The sequence below is a fragment of the Chinchilla lanigera genome, unplaced genomic scaffold (assembly GCF_000276665.1).
Source record: "Chinchilla lanigera isolate Chin_1 unplaced genomic scaffold, ChiLan1.0 scaffold00011, whole genome shotgun sequence".
Classification (NCBI taxonomy): Eukaryota; Metazoa; Chordata; class Mammalia; order Rodentia; family Chinchillidae; genus Chinchilla; species Chinchilla lanigera.
Window position 1 is genome coordinate 19,586,435 of NW_004955412.1, and position 19,179 is coordinate 19,605,613.

At 40.4% G+C, this 19,179-nt stretch overlaps 1 protein-coding gene across 1 annotated transcript in view; it reads left to right on the forward strand.

The window, feature by feature from the left end:
* Kmt2a (lysine (K)-specific methyltransferase 2A) overlaps nt 1-19,179 on the forward strand; it is a gene marked incomplete at its 5' end in the record, with an annotated part of 83,715 nt that continues 64,536 nt past the window's right edge. The window contains 2 exon segments of the mRNA XM_005378244.2: nt 1-198; nt 2,252-2,350.

The window sequence follows — 19,179 nt, forward strand, 5'->3', positions numbered from 1 at the left end:
GCCGCCGCCTCAGCAGCCTCTTCGTCGTCCGCCTCGTCTTCGTCTTCGTCATCGTCCGCAGCCTCCTCAGGGCCGGCCTTGCTCCGGGTGGGCCCGGGCTTCGACGCGGCGCTGCAGGTCTCGGCCGCCATCGGCACCAACCTGCGCCGGTTCCGGGCCGTGTTTGGGGAGAGCGGCGGGGGAGGCGGCAGCGGAGAGGTAAGGGGGCGAGGAACCCCCAGGTCCGGGGTCTCGACCCTCTGCGGACCCCCTCCCCTCCCCCATCCGGGATTGAGGAGCATCCCAATTCTGGAACCATTCTGGGGTCCCTGACCCAGGGCAAATGGCCCTCCCATCTTGGGACCCCGTACAGGGCTGCAGACCCCCAGGCGCCCCACCCAGGGGTTTGGACCCATCTGGTTCAGGGCGTTTGCGTCCCCCCCCTCCTTTCCTCGCCCAGACCCTTCCCCAAATCCCCTGGCACAGTCCCCCTTGCCCGGTTTCCTATCCCGGGACTGAACCCCTCCTCCCTTTCACTGATTACCTCATCCGAGCAAGATTCCTCCCTCCCTCCCTGCTAGAGACCTGATCCCGCCACATCCCCGCCTCCCTCACTGGGCAGATGTGTTACTCCTAGGGCAGTTTTCCTCTCGGGCATCTCTCGGGTGGTGGCCTCATCCAGGGCCACGTTCTCCTAAGCCTTGAGGATCTGTACCCTCTCCTACCCCTCGCTTCTGAAAACCTCCAAACCCTGGCCCCATCCCTGGCCGGGTCCTTACCTTGCCAGCCACTCCCCCTTCCTTCACCTCCACCCTCGCCCCAGCCCACCTCAGCAGACAGGTCCTCCCCCCTACCGCACCCCTGCCCCTCGGGGACAGCTCCCTTCCTCTCCACCTAGCCTGTGCTCACCTCCTTCCCTCCGAAGATAACGGTGCTCTCCTCCTGCAGCAGTTTCTTCCCCATCTTCCAGGGCTGCAGTTTCTATCTAGCCTACTGGTAGTAGGGAATTTCTGCACCTTCACTCCACCTTTTCCCTCCTTTAGAATGAAGGATCAGTGGCATCTTTGAGGAGAAGTAGTTCAGGATCCCCCAGGCTTCCAGAAGAGCAGCTTTCCAGCACTCCCTTGGGGAGGAGCAAGCTTTCCCCCTTGGGGAAAGGGGCCCCTGTGAGGGGAGGTGTTTGTGGGGGGGACTTGGGCAGCATCCTCCCAGGGGAAGCAGCTGCTCTCCTACCCCACCCACTGCGCCTGAGAGCTAGCAGCCTCTAGCCCTAGCTCCCTCCCACCCTTCTCCTTTTCTCATTTCATTATTGATCCACCTCTTCTTAGGCCAATCCCGCGGCTTGGAAGAGGTAGGGGAAGCCCGGCTGAAGTGAGGAGAGCAGATAAGGGACAGTTTTACTTTAGTGTGGTGGTTGCTTTGGTTTGGAAGGAAGAGGAGGATTAAGAAGCAAAGTTCTCCTTAGAAGGGAGTTACCGCTCTGATTCTTTTAAAGGGGACCCAAGGCAGATGAAGGGTTAAAGTTTTGCCCCTTTCCGGTTATCACTGAAGGGAGGAGAATAGGGATGCTTTCCTCAGCGTTAGGCAGCCTCCTTCAATAAAAAGGAAAGTTGCCCTGGGAAGGGAAGTTGAGTTCAGGTTCAGCCAGTGGCGTTGCGCATTTGTTTTCCATTGGATGCAGAAGGGGGAGTTTGAATCGCAGGGGAGAGGAGAGAATGGGATGGGGGATGCTAGGAGGAGGAAGAGCAGCTGCTAGGGGCCGAAGCAAAGAGGGTAGGGGGTTGCCACTCTGGAGTGCTCTTGATTGAAACAGAAAGGGAAAGATAACCAGCCGTTTCCTGCGTGTTCTGCCGTTGGTGCACACAGAATATCCTGGGCAAACCCCTTGTCACCTTTTTTGCCCCACACCCCTTTACATTTACCAAAAGATCCTGGGAAGATGGGGAGGGAGGAGATCACAGGGACCCCTCCTTTCAAAAAGCTAGCATTTTTTAGTTGTTAGTCTTCTGCCTTCTCTTTAAATCCTTTCTAAGGCAGCCTGATCGAGAGACTAACAACCCGCCTTCTGACAGAGCAAGGAGGACATGATGGGGGCGTGTTCCTTGCTGTGTAGCTAGCTGCCGTCCTCTTTCCCTGCCTCTCTCTGCTCTATCTCCACCTCCTTTTCCCAGCCTTCAGAAAGGCAGCTGCAGTCAGCAGGGTTGTTTGAGACTATTTATTGGTTGCTGTAGATTATTATTTTTTTTGAAAGGCCAATTCTGTATTTTTTAAGCTAACAACACAGATCCCATGTAGTTGGAGAACCAAAGGCCTCATACATGACAAAAAGACTGAACCGTTCAGGTTACTTGCATGGAGTTGGTGCTTAAATGTGAGTTGATTTTGCTTTTTTAAAAGATACAGCAGCAAAATAAATAAAAGAATAGACTTACTGACATTTCATTTACCTGCTTATTTTCAAAATTGAGACTTGCCTGGTTATATATAGAATTTTAGCCCCGTGTATATTTGAATGTAATAAGAAAGTCTCTACTAGGGGAAGTTAGTCTGTTTTAAGGGGATCCTAAGAAGCATTTTCTTCTTGTTTAGCATGCTTATGTACTTTGTATTGAGGGACCAAGTGTTTACATTCCAAATGCTTTTATCAAATATTGACAAACAAAGTTTTATGCTGATAGCTTCCAAATGTAGAGACTGGTTAGAGAGACACCTGGATTCAGGGACCTAATGTTTGGGCACCAGAATATTATATCTGTTGGTCTTTGACAAATCACCTTTAAAGTTTTAATCAAGTGCTAACATTTTCTTATCTACTTGTATCATGAGATGACTGTAATCTATTGTTTTATTTTGCGTAACAGTTTATAGTGTATAAGCTTGACAGGAAATTAGTTATTTCAAGTGTGATATTAGTAGGAGAATTTTTTTTCCTTTCAAACTTTTGCCTGAACAAGTTACTATGTCACTATGAGAAACGTGGTAACTGCTTACATTAAACTTCAGTATTTTTTCTGAATTGGGTTTGAATGAGCTGTTGGTAAGCTTTTTATGTGGTAGCTTGAGGCAGTCTAGTAGGAGTTGATGTTATGTGTTGTTACTGCTAAATCAGGGTGATCTCTGACCTAATAGTTTTCAGTGTGGAAACCAAGTATTTTGTTACATGGCCTTACAAATCAGTGATAAAAGTTCCAAAAGAGAAGTTTAGGGCTTACCCTGGGCTGACATAAAGATTGCATGTCAGACTTGCTCATAGCTCTGTATCAAGTCTTGTCTGGATTCATGAATAAATGTTTATATGACCTAAAATGATTCTAACCTCTTTAAATTACGGTTTACTTGAAGTGAATAAGGACTAGAAGTTGCCCATAACAAAATTTAAGTTAATACTTGTAAAACTCAGGAGCAGAACTTATAGATCACTTCCCTGTTGGGACTCTTAGGAGACTTGTACTTCTCTGCCATTGATTGCTAACCTCACTTGAATTGAATATGTCTCTCATGACCAAAGTGTTAGGATGGGATTATTTTACAAATACAGAGGTGTCAGTGGTCTCTTATTTGTGATTTCTTTTTTTGTGTGCATGATTTCTCTGTGACAATTAGGAAGTGGAATTATCGTGTTTTATTGTGCACTATAGGAAATCACAGAGATCCATTTCTTCCTTTTCTCTCTTCTCTCCATAGTGTTAGTGTCTCATTTTTTTGAGGATTGTTTCAGGTAATGTCTGTACACCATACTCCTGTACTTTGCCATCCCAAGAAACATAGCCTGCCAGCATCTTTTCTGTTGGTTAGAATTGGGGCTGTCTTAGTATAAACTTCAGAAATAGTTTCTTTATGAGCAACTAGTCTTTATTAATTTCATTGTTCAGTTACCTTCCTGACCACCTCTCAAAATATGAAAAGCAAAGTTTTCATCCTGATCATAACATAGCAGACTTTAATTAGATATGAATTGAAACAGAATTATAGTGTTGGTATGTATTTGTCTTCATTTAAAATTGCAGTTTAGTTCATGTGGACTGAAGTGGGCTTTGAGGGGTGGGCTTAGAGAAGATGATAGTCTATAGCTGGAAGGTAATTAAATGACCAAATTTACAATCTGGAAGTTAGAGAGTATCTGCGGTTTGGGATTTTTTGTTTTTGTTTTTGTAACTTACAAGCCTAGTTAAGAGTTGATCCTTCATTGCTTCATAGCTGATCCTGAGTTTGGCAAGGAAAATGAAGCAGAAGACACAAATGGAGTGGATGTCAGTGGGCGTAGGCTCTCATCACTCAACTGTGTCACTGACTGTTAGGAGACCTTGGGCAGTTCACTTGCGGCCTTAATTTTTTTCCCCAATATGGGAACTGAACTCAAGGTTATATGTATGCTAGCTATACCCTTGACCCTTTGTATTTCTTATTTTGAGACAGGGTCTCACTAAATTGTCCAAGCTGGCCTCAAACTTGGAATCCTCCTCCCTCAACCTCCTAAATAGCTGGGATTACGGGCATGTGCCACCATGCCATCTACTTTAAATTTCTCATCTAAAATGAAAAGCCTGCACTCAGCAGCTCATGAATCCTTTTTGTTCCATTATCTTAATTCTTCTCTATTATTTTAAATTTTTGGCTAGGTCAGAATTTCTTTCTGAGTTTATTTCAAGAGTGAGAGTCAGTGACTCTGGTGATTTTTAATATCAGATTGTAAATTTGGTCATTTAATTATTACTATTATTATTGGGAAAACTTCACGGACAACCCTCTTGTCAATCAGGAGCTATTCCTATTCCCCATTCCTATTTCCTATTCCTTTTCTTCAATAAGTTTTCCTGCTCTTAAAAAAGGAAAAGAAAAATTTCAACTTGGGAAGTTTTCATTATGTGGAAAAGATAGAAGGACTTTGTCAAAGTTGACTGATTCATTTATCAGAGAAATGAAAATAATTTAAGAGACAAGTTCTCCATATATTGCCTGGCTGGCCTTGAACTTCTAGGTTCAAGAGATTGTCCTTTCTCAGCCTCCCTGGTTGCTGGGACTATGTACACATGGCATACCTAGCTTTAAGATAAAACAATTCTGAGACCTGGTAAGCCCCAGATATTAGCTGGTGTTTAGAAGCCTTTGTGTTTGTCTGAATTTGTTTTCATTGTTGTAGATTCCTGATATCCAAAAATGAAGTTATTTGTAGTCTAGGTAGTATATTCTTTTGTATTAACTTTTAAATGAAAAAGAGAAATCTAGTGGATCAGTTTGTTTATAAATCCAAAATGATGCTACTTTGTTTGCCAGAAGTAGTTGTTAGTATGTTCTGAAATGAAGAACTTTGGTTTATGCCGAGCATTAGAAATGCCGCTTTTACAACATTTCTTCATCTGTCCCTAAAAGCCATATGACATGTACTGTCTTCACCTTCCATTTAATTGTCTTAAGGTACATGCTCCGGGAGGAAATTATTCACAAAATAGTGGTTTATATTTTGATTGGACATTAAGAGAAAATACTCAATTTTTACTTAATTCTCATCTCTTTCTTTACCTTCAAATGTTCCTTCCGGAGAGCAGCTGTGCAGACTGTATCAATTGCCTACCTTGCCCTATGGCTACAGGGGGTGGCAACAGTGCTTTGCTTGCTCAGAGGCATAACAGACTGCAGTGCCTCTGTCTTTTGGAGACTTGCTGTGTTTTAATTGTAGGTCTCCTAATTAAGATCTCTTTGAGCCTGCCCACATTCCACTAGTGTTGGCACAGAACTTCAGCTTCCTTCTAACACTTAACTGACTGCCTTTAAGCGGGCCTTTTGTGAATATCTTGTCTTCATTCTTCTTCTGCCAAGGTGCAGAGTCCAGTGGCATGGACCTTTGACAAAGGGGGAAGCTTTGTGATTATTCCTTCTGTGGGAGGAACTTATTCAAGGATTGTTGGGATGAGACCTCCCTTTGTTTGCATATGTTATTTTCAGGAATTAAGGAAGGTTAAATTACTAATGAGTCTGGCATGATGCACCTACATTTTAATCAGATTCTTAACCCTGTAGGCACTAGTAGGAAAGAAGATACTAAAGAGTTCACTTGCTTGGAGCTTATCTAAACTGGTTTATGAAGCTTGATGAATACAATTTTATCATGAAGTAAATCACAGACATGTGATTTTTGTAGATTGGTAAATTGTGAAGACAATCAAATGAAATTATTGATTGCTTTGAAATCGTGTCAGATTTTAAAACTGAATGAAAGTTAGCTTTTTGATTTGAGTGAACTCTTTTGAATCGAAAAGACTTCCGGATGTTCTAGAAATTGTTGATCTAATTAAAAATACTCTGAGCTGGGGATGAAGCTCAGTGGTACAGTGTCTGCCTGGCAAGCGTAAGGTCCTGAGTTCCATTCCCGGTACAATTCCTACCCTACCCCCCGCTACCCCCCCGCAAAGAAGAATACTCTAACAGAGGAGCTAGCATTTGTTGAGAAGGTCTGGAACTGGCTAAGCTTCCAGAGTAATTTGACAATAAGAGTAATTTCTCTGGAAAGATAGTCCGGTTTTAGTTTCCATTGTGTTAGTGCTCAAAATATAGCATGTCCTTTCATAGATATGTTTGTGGCATGCAAGAGGAACTGGGAGTCTTTTATGGGAAAAAAGAATCTTAAATCTTTCACCTGGACCCAGATGGTTTCATTGACCACATCAGTATGAGGTAGGCAGACAAAGGACTATTTTTTTGTTGTTATTGTCATTTCATTGGTTGTGAAGAAGGCCTGAAAGAAGGAAGTACAGGATCTTTTATGGCATGCGTTAAATAAAGCTGGAGGCCTGCTCTCTTATACCTGAGTGGGTGGTTTTATGGCCTAATTCTCTAATTGCTGGCATTTATGACAGTGTGGATGCTACTGGCCCTGTGGCTGAGGTAGATTATGCTGAGAATAGGGAGAGAAAAGGGGTCCTTTTGTTAGCTTTTTCATTTTCCCCCTCAATAAGGTCTCTGAGAAAGCCCTGAGGAAATGCATAGACACTTGGACTGAGAGAATGGCTTCCCATAAAATGGTTTTTTATGTTTTTAAAAAGGATGAGCTGCTTTTCTTGACCTATCCAAAGAAATCCATACCACCACTGTTAAATATTTCAATGAGCTTTTTACCTTGTCAGGTTACACACCAGGGGAAACCAACCATGCACTGAAGCGACTGCTGAACCTTTGCTTCTTTAAAGACCAGGACACTGGAAAGAAGAATTTTGTTGTGTGATTTGAAATTGTTGTAAATGATTCAAATCCCCTTTTTGGTTTTGAACAAAACTTATTAGAAGCCAAACTTGGTTAAACTTTTTAGACTTTGACTGTACTACCTTTGTGAGTTTTAGTTTTAAGGAAACAGTTAACACTATGAATATAAAAGTTAATTGGCAGTTTTTTTGTACAGTGTATGAAAATTCCCCTTCCCTTGAAATGAGTAGTTGTTTTTCTATTTGACAAATAGACTGAAGGGATTTCCCCAGGTATATTACCTTTAATGGTTGCTACAGCCAGATCATATTTGCTACCAGTGGGTACAATCTGTCCCTCTGGCATTTATTTCAGCATTTGGAGTTTTTTCCATGTATCTTGTCTATTTTCTTGCATTTCTGGCTGTGATTTGTTAGGATGTTTGGATGCAGATGTTTCTGTGTCTTTCAGCAGCAAGAACTGTGAACTTTTTACATTCGAACTGTTTGTTCAAGCTTTGCTGAAGCATTGTCTCATTCTCATTTTACAGCATCAGAGTAATTGTGGCCTTTTGTTTTCAGTTAGGAAAGCAATATGCCTAGTGAGGAGTGATTCTGGAGAAAAGTTTTTCATTAGACTGTCCTTTGAACTCATTTCTAAAAACTGGGGAGAAATTAATTGCACGTCTATAATGAATACCTTGCTCCTAAAGGAATAAATATTTATTTGTGCTTGTATTAAACTTTTGACCATCCATGAGTACTGATTCATTCTGAAATCAAACATGACATTGTTCCTAGATTACTGCTTTTAATTGTAAGCTGTAAAACTGGATAACATCTCTAAGCTTAGTTACTGAGGAAATTCTTTTGTATCTCTAGCTAGGACTTTTATTATTGCTTATCTAAATACTGTTAGCAAAGAGAGAATGCCATAATCTAATCTGGAATAATGTGAGACAGTATAGCACAGAAATTAAGATATACTAAAAATGTGGATTCTGCCTGAGTTCAAATCTTAGTTTAGCCATTTGTTCCTGAATGACCTTGGAAAGTTTCTTAATGTCACCATGCCTCATTTTATTCATTTGTTTGCTGCTTTTGGGAAAGGATATCACCATGTAGTTCAGGCTGGCCTTGAACTCTCTATGTATCCCAGGCTGGCCTCAAACTCCAGTGATCTTCTTGCCTCAGCCTCCCAAGTTCTGAGATTACAGGAGTGTGCCACTATACCTGGCCTCTCTTCGTTTGGAAATTAAGGGTAATTATGTGTCATAAGATTATTTTGAAGCATAATTGAGACCATATATACAAAGCAGTTAGCACTTTGCCTGTCACATGGGAAGTCCTAATTAATACTAGGACTGAGAAATTGAATGGATAAATGTAGGTTTTTCCTTTAACCAAGATAACTGATCATTATTACATTGAGTTATACATGTAAATGTATACTAGTTGAGTTTTATAATTTCTTTCTAACACAAATATTGTATACATTTTTTGTTTTTTTGGTATTGGGAATTGAACTCAACAACCTCAAGCTTGCCAGGCAGGTGCTGTGCCACTGAACTACATCCTCAGCTCTATATACCTTGACATTAGGTTTTTTTTCTTTTTTTAGTTAGGGTCTTGCTGTGTAGCTCAGGTTGGCTAAAACTCACTGTGTAGCCCAGGTTGACCTCAAACTTGAGGCAGTTCTCTGATCCTCCTGCCTCAGCCTCCTGACTGCTGGAATTATAGGCATGTGCCACCACACCTAGCCTAGAATGTTCTTGATTTCGCACATTTGTCAGTAAGCTAGATGGAACCAAACTGAAGGCCATCTATCCATCTTGGTAACAGTGAGTAGCCATTAATATCCAGCTAAAATGTAATTAGAGATAAAGCAGACAGGGAGAGGAAAAAGAAGCCAATAAGTAGGCAGGCAGAAGAGCAAGAAATACATGTCTGATGAGTTGTGTAATTGCTCAGCCAGTGCAGCTACTTTAGGGTCATTGCTTTTGGTCACTATGCCTAGATCCCTCATGACTCTGAGGCTCTTCAAGGCTCTCGGCCCCCAGGTTCAGATCCATTAGTCTATACTTGGTAACTATTTGACATTTGTTCTCAGGTTTCATCTTGGATAGAAGAAGTGTTGGTCTACAGAGATCAATGTAATTAACAATTTAATTATAGAAGAAATGCTTAGTTGTAGGTTACAAGTTCTGGAGGTCAGAATTTGTGAAATGAAAATAAGTACAAGTAGAGTGGTCAGAAGCAGATTTTTTTTTTTTTTTTTTTTTGAAGCAGATTAAAGTTTAACCAGTAGAAGATAGTGTGCTTAAGAAAGGAGAAATACAATTCTGCAGCACCTGTCTTTAAGAAGGAAAGGTTTGGTGGGATACTTAATAATATAGTTAAAGAAACTGAGGCACAGACAAGTTAAGTAGGTTTTCTTAAATCATGGCTAGAAAATGGCCAAGGTAGGATTCAAATCCTAACCTTCCTCTGCTTGAAAGTTCATTCTTGCTGTTTGTGTATCTTTAAGTCTTTCCTCTTCCTACCAATGGATTCTCACTCTTACTGTTATTCTATTATAGTATTTCTTTAATCGGTCCCTGCTTTTCAGTCCTAGTTTAAATCTTTATTACCTTTGCATGGATTATTGTGGTAATCTTGTCTCCTACCTTCCTTCTTACCTTACAGTGTTGCCAGTGGTTTTCCTATAGATCTGATTATGTCATTGTTTTTCTAAAACCATTTGACTTTTCACTAATATAAGATTTAAGCTTCTTAGCTCTTCATATTTTAGTTGGCCTACGTTTCTGCATTTTGAACCTCATCTCCTGAGCACTTCTGGGATATGCCTACATTAGATAGCTGAACTAGTAGGTGTTGTCTCTAGTCTTTGTAGACTAGCCTTTCTACATTTGCTAAAGTATGTCCTTTACCTTAGTGTCATTCCCTTTTTAACTTGCCTCTGGCTCATTTATCTTCAGTTTCTCAACTCAGATTCCCACATTCCAGCTCTCTCATCAAGCTTTTGTAGGTGCTACTCCTACTTGAAACTCAGCTTCTCTTTTCTAATTTCTTGCTGCACTTTATTCCTTATCCTTTAGAACTTCCCTGGGCTTTCTTTTGTTGTGAATACTTCTATGTGTGTCTTTTTCCTGTTAATTTGTAACTGCATTCACCATATGCCATTTTAAAGTCCTCCTGGTACTTACAGTGGTGACTTTTCATAAAGAAGGTGGTTAGTGGCTCTTTGTTGAATTGAAATCTTGACGTGTTACAACTTCTAGGAACACTTTGCAAGGATTTGTATAAGCTATGAGAAGTTGTACAAGACAATAATTTTGAATAATTTTTTAAAAACAATTTAAATACATTAGAGAAAAGTCTCAAGAACCATCATAGGTCATTTTTGGAAAGGTACTGATTGGGGTTTTGAAAGTGATGTTCAGGTAGCCTGATGGAATGGCATTGTCTTTCATGTAGATAATACTTAGCAGTGATCATCCCCTTACTTGAGTGTTGTTTCCATTTCTAGATTCCTTAACTTAAAAGGGATGAGGAGACCTTGGAGATGGTTCTGAGGAGACTCAAAAGATGGTTATATGATTGGAACTCAGTCCTGTGAGGAAAGGTTGAGAGAATGAAAGGCAACTTAGGGGCTGTGGATTTAGCTCAGCGGCAAAGCGCCTGCCTGGCAAGCGCAAGGTCATGAGTTCGGTTCCCAGTACCGGAGAAAAACCAAAAAAAAAAAAAAAAAAAAACGCTGAATGGATGTGTTATTAGGAATGCTAACTAGCTGTCTACTGGCTCCACTGATGCTTAAAAGAGAAAATAAATTTAAACGGAAGAGGTAGTCATATAGAGAACTTAATTGCTGATAATGGTTGTCATTATAATGATGGTAAAAGATTACCAAAATAATCTTATCTTCTCTAGAGGTGAACTTTAATTTTGGTATTTCTTTAGAGGCAGATTTTCAAAATACAGTCCTGGTCACATAAGTAGAAAATGACTTCTGAAGTGATCTTCTCCTTCTATGAATCAGTGAATATTTTCTACTCAGCTTCTTGAGGATATGGATCATGTTTTATACTCTTTAATATTCTCTAGGGATTCCTGTAACCTCATTGACTCCTCAAGAAGTATTTGCTCTGTATTGTCAGTTTATGGCAATAATTATTAGTTGTAAGCTTCCAGAGGGATGTTTTTATGAAATAGTGATTTTTGTAGTGGTTTTATAGGAGAACAGAAATTTTGTTAAACGAAACTAAGCAAGAATCTTTTTTCTCTGCTTCCCTTTCTCCCTCCCTCCCGCTTCCTCTCCTTTCCTTTGTCTCTTTCTCTCTGTCTCTGTCTCTGTCTCTATCGGTGTTGTTGAGGTAGGGACTCACTAGATATAGTCCAGGCTAACCTCAAATTCGAGATCCTCCTGCCTCGGCTTCCTGAGTGCTGGAGTTACAGCCATATGCCACCGCGCCCAGCTACGAAAGACATCTTAAGCATCAAGAAAAACCAAAGAAAACAGTAGGTGTGGTCTTGGTATAGGAAACAGGGAGCTGGGTCTGGTATAGGCCCATAATCCCGGCACTGGGAAGGTAGCTGCAAGTTCAAGGCCAGCCTGGGCTACATAGTTCAGGGCCAATCTGACCCACATAGCAAAACCCTGTCTCAAAAATCAAAAACAAACAAAAATATTTTTATATGTGAAATAAGTATTTTAGCTTTTATTCTTTGTTAGGGTTATTGCCACTGTGTATGGATTATAAGGGTTTGCAAATTGTTTCCAATCCAACATAAATTTGCATCATGTGAGTTAGTCTTATAAAAGCCTCTGACCCTTGGGTTTTGAGGCTGTGTAGAGGGCTCGAATCACTCAGAATGAAACCTTTTTAGATATGTTGGGTTGCAGAAAGCATTTCCTGTACAGTCAGAATGAAAACTGTGAATTGGGATTATTCATATAGATTACCAAAAGTCTGGGCAGAGTTGATATTAACATCAGTCAGTTTTCCTGCCAACTTTTAGCTCCAAAATCTTGGTTGGGTTATTGAAGTGTTAGGGTTTTTGAGTTCAGTGTTAAAATTGTATATCAATTCCTCCTTTTAGGTAAATCAGTGCTAAATTTATTTAAGGTTCATTCCACATGCTGAATATTTTCTATGTTTCATATAGTAAGTAGTATCCACTTTTAACTAGACATTTCATACAATGACTGGACTTCTTGGGTGACATCATATTGTTGCAGGAATTCTGCAAGTGGTGGAAAAGTGAAGGGCAGATGAACTCGAATTGTAAAATTGACTGTCATTTATACAGGTAAATTCACAAAGCTGGAGAATGTATAAAAGCAAAGAATAGTTCTTTTTACGGTTTCTTGACAGTCTACTTGTTGGAGCAATAAAATACCAGGGACTTACAAAAAAAGAGGACAGTTCCACCAAATATGGGCTTCTCAGTGATGGGGAACTTCCAAGTATGTGGTAGTCAGAAGACACCAGTTGGTTTGAGATAGGGTCTTACTATGTACTCTAGGCTGGCCTTGAATTCACTGTAATCTAAGCTGGCCTCAAACTGACAGCAGTCCTCGAACTGCCTCAGCCTCCAGAGTGCTGGGATTACAGTCATGTGCCATCATGGCCTGGCTTTCAAAATACTAAGAACACAAAATTTCTTCCTCTTATACAGTGGTATCTCGGTTCACAAACACTTTTGTTTGCAAACAATTTGGTTCACAAACAGAAGCATTTGGCAAAATTTTGTTTTTGTTTGCAAACTCTGCATTGGGTGACACAGGCGACCAAATGTGACCACCTTTTCCAAACATAGAACAAATTAAGTTCCTGAACTGAGGCACCACTATATTTGAATATTAATTCCTAAAAACTGATAGGTCAACATTGTGTTGGCAGACTTGGCAGCTTTGTTGTTTTGCCAAGGGAAATACTTTTGTCATTCTAAATAACTTCACATGCTCCTTCATAAAACTGACTTTATGGAGAGATGGCGCTGTTTACCTTTAAAGGGAAGGAAGTTGTGGCTTCCTCTGGTTAACCCCACTTAGCGTTGGTCATCCAGCAGCCCATCTTCCCAGAAGGAAAGACGCAGCTTGACTTTTGTACCGCACTGAGAACAACAAGCTGACGGAGAAGAACTGAAAGTTTGTAGTAGAAACTTGCAGTGAATGAAGATAGGGCTCAAAATGAAGTTGGTATTTAATTTTGTCCAGCCCATTCACACAGATCTGGCCTTTTTTTGGTACTTTCCCATTAGAAAAAAAATGAACCATGTGATTGTGATGATTAGCTTCTTTGTCCACAGTATGTCAGTTAGGTGGGCTTATTTTTTCTGTTTCTGTATATTGATAAACAGAGTTGGAAACTGAGGAGTCTGGAAATACCTTTTTTGATTTAAAAAAATGATTCTGCAAAGTAATTTGGAACATTACCAAGAATCTGAATACTCTGAAGCAGTGCATTGTGTTTTGTTTTCTTTTGAAGGACAGATGAACTGCTTTATGACTGCGTGTCTTTCCAAAGCAGGATGGTTAGAGTTCACCTGTGTCATTTGCTTAGCTGTTCTGAGCATCTTGGTTCTTGCTTTTGTTGCCATGGAGTGGACATGAGAGGAACTACCTCTTCCTTGGATTACGAAGTGAACAAGCACCATTTGTTTCTTGGGTGACTGTTGCTAGGTAGAATTGAATTAAAAATTTTTTTTGATTTCTTCAATGGATGAAGATTTTACCTTCTGTTGTTATTAAAAACAACTTTTACTCTTTAATCCTAGGTGACCTTTTTGTATTAACATTTCTCGACATCAGGCAGAGATCGTATTTAAAGCAGTTTCAATCTCCTGTTCTCTTACACATTTAAACAACCACTGCTGTCTTTGATGCACCAGTGACCACAGAGAGTCGGCCCTTGCCCTTGCCTGACAATGGGTTCGCTATGTGTCTGTGTGTGTATACTGTATGTACATATGTATGTATATATATTTTTAAAAAGATATTTGCCATACTGGAAATTGAATTCAAGGCCTCCTACATGCTACACAAGCGAGTGCCCTACAACTGAGCTGCACCCCTCAGCTCTTTGTTGTTGTCGTTACCATACTGCAAATTGAACTCAGGGCTTTCTCACTGAAGCACATCCCAAGCCTTTTTTAGTTTTTGAGATAGGGCTATTAGCTTGTTAAATTGTCCAAACTGGGCTTGGACTTGTAAAGCTCCTGCCTACGCTTACAGAGTGCTAGGGTTACAGTTATACATCGACATGTTTAGCCTTCTGTACACATTTCTTCACTAGTTGTGTCTCAGTAACCACCTTAGTTTAAGAAGTTTGCCTCTTGATTTCTGTGTATGCAGCTGTGCTGAATTTGTTTGGTTTTGTTTTGTTTTTCTCCGGTACTGGGAATCGAACTTATGACCTTGCGCTTGCCAGGCAGGTGCTGTGCTGCTGAGCTAAATCCCCAGCCCTTCAGCTGTGCTTAATTATATTTTCCCTTTATTGATTCACAGCATTATTTTTATTTTATACTTTTTAAAGTTATTTACAGATGTCACTACATTTTCTACTAGTATTGAAAAAGTCCCTGTAAAGAGACAATCATAAATATAGCACTCTACAAAATAAGACCTGTAGAGAGATTAGAAAATATTTCATTTTTCAAAAAATATCTTTTATGTTCTGGGTAGATGACCAAGTGAAAGGGCTTTAGTATTGTACAAGCTCTTCTTCCCTCATGGAGCTTACCATCGCATTTGTTTTTGATGAGCTCAGCTTAAAGTATAGCATTAAATATAATAAAATATTTCAATTAAAAATTTAAGAACTAGCTGGTCATGGTGATGCATTCCTATAATCCCAGCACTCGGGAGACTGAGGCAGGAGGATCACTGGGTTCGAGACCAGCCTGTGCTACAAAGCAAGTTCAAGGCCAGCCTGAACTGCATAATTAAAACCTATCTCAAAAAGATTAAAAAAAAAAAATTAAGAACTAAAAAAAATGACTAGTTGAGTAAGAAGAAATATAGCATTAATATAAGTCCTGCAGTTATAGTGCTATACTTTTTAAGATACTTTGAACATTGGTAATGTGAAGGTTGAAGCTCTTAAAAGTAATATGCACAGAATTGTTCTTGGGAGCAATTCAGTTGTTAGTCTTCATTTATTGATGTACTGATTTTTTTTATTTTTTTGGTTCCCCCCCGCCCCCCGGTACCAGGAATTGAACTCACGACCTCGTGCTTGCCAGGCAGGTGCTGTGCCGCTGAGCTAAATCACCAGCCCCTGATGTACTGATTCTTGAGAGTCTGTCTGTTGTATTGATTCAAGTATAAAAATGAATGAAGAAGCCGGGTGTGGTGGTGCATGCCTGTAACTCCAGCACTCGGGAGGCTGAGGCAGGAGGATCGTTGGGAGTTCAAGACCAGCTGGGCTACAAAATGAGCTCAAGACCAGCCTAAACTGCATAGTGAGACCCTGTCCCAAAAAGACCAAAAAAAAAAAAGAAGGAAGAAACTTTTAAATACAAAGTGCTAATATTTTTCTCCCTTCCTGCTAAAAGGAGACTTGAAATACTGTGTCTTTTGTCATTTTCTACAACCAAAGAAGTGTCCCTTCTCCTGTCTAAGGCTAACTTTTCCATTTGAGCTCTGGATTCCATCCCTCACATCTACTCAGGATTGTACCTGCAGTTGTCCTTTTTCCTAGACTGGCAGTTTCTTTCTCATAACTGGATTGGTCCTATCATCACATGAAATGATCTGTCTGAATATAATCCTTGTTTTAAAAAGCTCTTCAGCCAGGTATGGTGGCACATGCTTGTAGTCCCAGCAATTGGAAAGCTGAGCCAAGGGGATTGCTGAGCTCAAGGCCAGCCTGGAATACATAGCAAGACGCTGTCTCAAAAAATGAAATAATTTTAAAACCTTTGAACCTTATGTATTTCTCTAGCTACTACCTGGTTCTTTGCTGCCTTTTACAACAAAACCATACCCGGCCCTTTCTTCTCTGTTTTTAACTCATTGGTTATTAATTTTTAGCATTCTGTTTGGCTTCCACCTTTGCTGACCTCTCCTTAATGTCAGAGGAATACAGGACTATAACTTCTCTATCTGCACACTCTTCCTAGCCCAGTAGTAGCCAGTCTATGGCATGGATGCCACAGCCAGCTGTTTGTATTATTGAAAGCTCTAAAAGGTTTGCCCATTGCTGTCTTAGGTGGTCTCACCGAAGTTTTATGTATATCCTCAGGACTCCTAACTAAATCTTGGTCTCTAGTACTGACTATTTTGTGGAGTTCCAGACTTCTGTAACCAACTGCCTGTTTGACAGTTCTATTTGATAATAAAAGTAAGTGTGACTAACATTTACTGGGTATTTATTGTGGGCCAGATTGTATTCTGAGCACTTCAGTCTTCATGACCTGAGGTGCTGCTACTATTCCCAGTTACAGGCAGGAAAACAGATATACATTGAAACACTTGGCTATCCAATGGGTGTCTGACATTTGCCGTGTGCAGAAAGTCCTGATTTCTCCCTTTGATTAACGCTTTTTATTCACACTCAAAATTTAAGCCATCAGCAAACTCTGTCTGCATTGTACCTAAAATATACTCTAACTTCCAACTGCCTCTCAACAACTCTGCCCCAAAATCCCAGACTTACTTATCTTTTAGTTTCTTGGCTGGATTACTCATCTCCTTGCTGTGTTCTTCCCTTACCAGAGCTTGTTCTTCACACCGAAACTATGAGCTCCAGTATCTGATCATACTATTTATTTATATTAAATCTGTCACTACTGGAATAATTCCTGATTCTTACTATGGCCAGCAAAGCCATATATGAGCTGGCCTTTACTCATCACTACTGCTTCTTATTTTCATTAAATTTGCTGTGGAGCCACTTTGGCCTTTTTGTGTCTCTCCCATATATGCTATGTTTGTTGCTCTCTTGGGCCTTTGCACTTGCTGTGGTGCTAGCATACTGTTCTATCAAGGCCTTCATATAACAGGCTTTTTTTCTTTTAGGTCTAACCAGGTTTAGCAAATGTTTTTCTGCAGAAGGCCAGATGATCTCTGTTGGTATAGGGCAAAAGCAACCATAGATAACACACAAATGAATGAGGGTGGCTGTATGCCAGTAAAGTTTTATGTATGGACACTAAATTTGAATTTCTGATTTTTTCAACCATTTAAAAATAGTAAAAATATTATAATCTTAGTACATGGAGCAAACAAAATATGGATCAGATTTGGCCCATAGTTCTTGTTTGCCAGTCTTTGGCAAACAAGAACTATCACCTTGGAGAAGCTTCTTCTGACTATCCTACTGAATACTACCCCATAGCTAACCCCTGTCAATCCTTATTGCCCCAGTGTCTTACTTTTTATGTGTTCTATTTCCTGACTACAGATTGCAGGAATTTTGTCAGTTCTTCACCTGTGTGTCTTTAGAATCTAAAACAGTACCTGGCCAGGCATGCTAGTGCACCCCTCTAATTCCAGCACTTAGGAGGCTGAGGCAAAAGGATTGCTGTGAGTTCAAGGCTAAACTACATAGTGAGACCCTGTCTCAAAAAACAAAACAGTACCTGGCAACATTCAGGAAATACTTGCTAAATGGCTGGATGCCAGTCATATTTGAATTGTTGCTATGGCCTGCTGTCTGGGCTTCCTTTTTTCATTCTTTCTTACTCTCGTTCATTATATACTATCACTTCCCAGAATAAATGTAAAACACAATTATTAAGCCTTTTCTACATTTGAGGACCAGTGGTAGTGTCCTGCTGTTTACTGTATCAGCCTTGACCATATTGCCCTAGAATGAACAAAGTTCTGATGTTGTCTTTCATGTTGGCCCTGCTGTAGCTACTCCTGTGCAGCCAGATCAGGTTTTATAATCCTTGCATCTAACTTCCTATTTTTCTTGTTTTTTTTTTTTTTTTTTCCCAGTATCGGGAATCGAACTCGCGACCTCATGCTTGCCATGCAGGCGCTGTGCTACTGAGCTAAATCCCCAGCCCCTAACTTCCTATTTTCCTTTCTCCTCTTCCTTCTCTTTTTCTATTACTGGGGACTGAACCCAGGGAGTACTGAGCTACATGCCCACTCCCTTTTTAATCTGATTTTGAGATAGGTTCTCACTAAGTTGCCCACGCTGGCTGATCTTGAACTTGTGATCCTTCTGCTTTAGTAGCTAGGATTGCAGGCATGTACCACCATGCCCAGTCTTCTCCCTACTGTTCCTATTCAGCTGTTGCCTGTTACCTTCCTCATGGTTCATTTTCTTCAGAGCTGCATTCTTAAAAACTTACGTATTATGAACCTCTTTGAGACTGCTGTTTCCCCCCTGGCAGGTATATCTGCACTTACAACTTGCCTGTGATTTCAGAGAAATTTGTAATCTTACTCTTGTCCTTAAATGTTTCTGCAGCTAAGTCCATACTTAGTCCATTGTACTTTATAGTCATTCCCTCCCACTGCTGTCTTCACCCTTTTGCTTTTTAGGATTTTTTAGTTGCTGCTTCTGTGCTGTGTTCTTCTTTAGCATATAAACATAATCAACTGCAAGGATGATCCTTCCAATCTGGTCTTTCCCTACCTTGTGCCCTATTTCTCCTTTCTCATATAGCTGAGTTTTTCAAAAGAGTAGTGTATGCTCATTTTCATTTTTTCACTTTCTAATCACACTTCAACTTACTATGTTTGACTCCTTCTGCCTCTTTGACACTGCACTGAAATTCAACATGGTAATGTCACAGTGACCTCCCAGTTTTGATATCCCACTGTACAATTTCAGTCCTTGTGCAACCTGACCACCCCTTGATATGTCTTTTTCCCTTCATGTATGGTCTCCTTCCTTCGTTTTGTTTTTTGCAGCATATAGGTAATTCTCAGAACTTTGCCCTCCACATTCCTTTTTTCTCAGTATTCTCTTTTGGGTGATGGATTTCAAATGCAGTTTCAACATTTGTATATTCATGAAGTCTAATAGATTTTCTCCAGATCATTGTATTTTGAGGCTTGTTT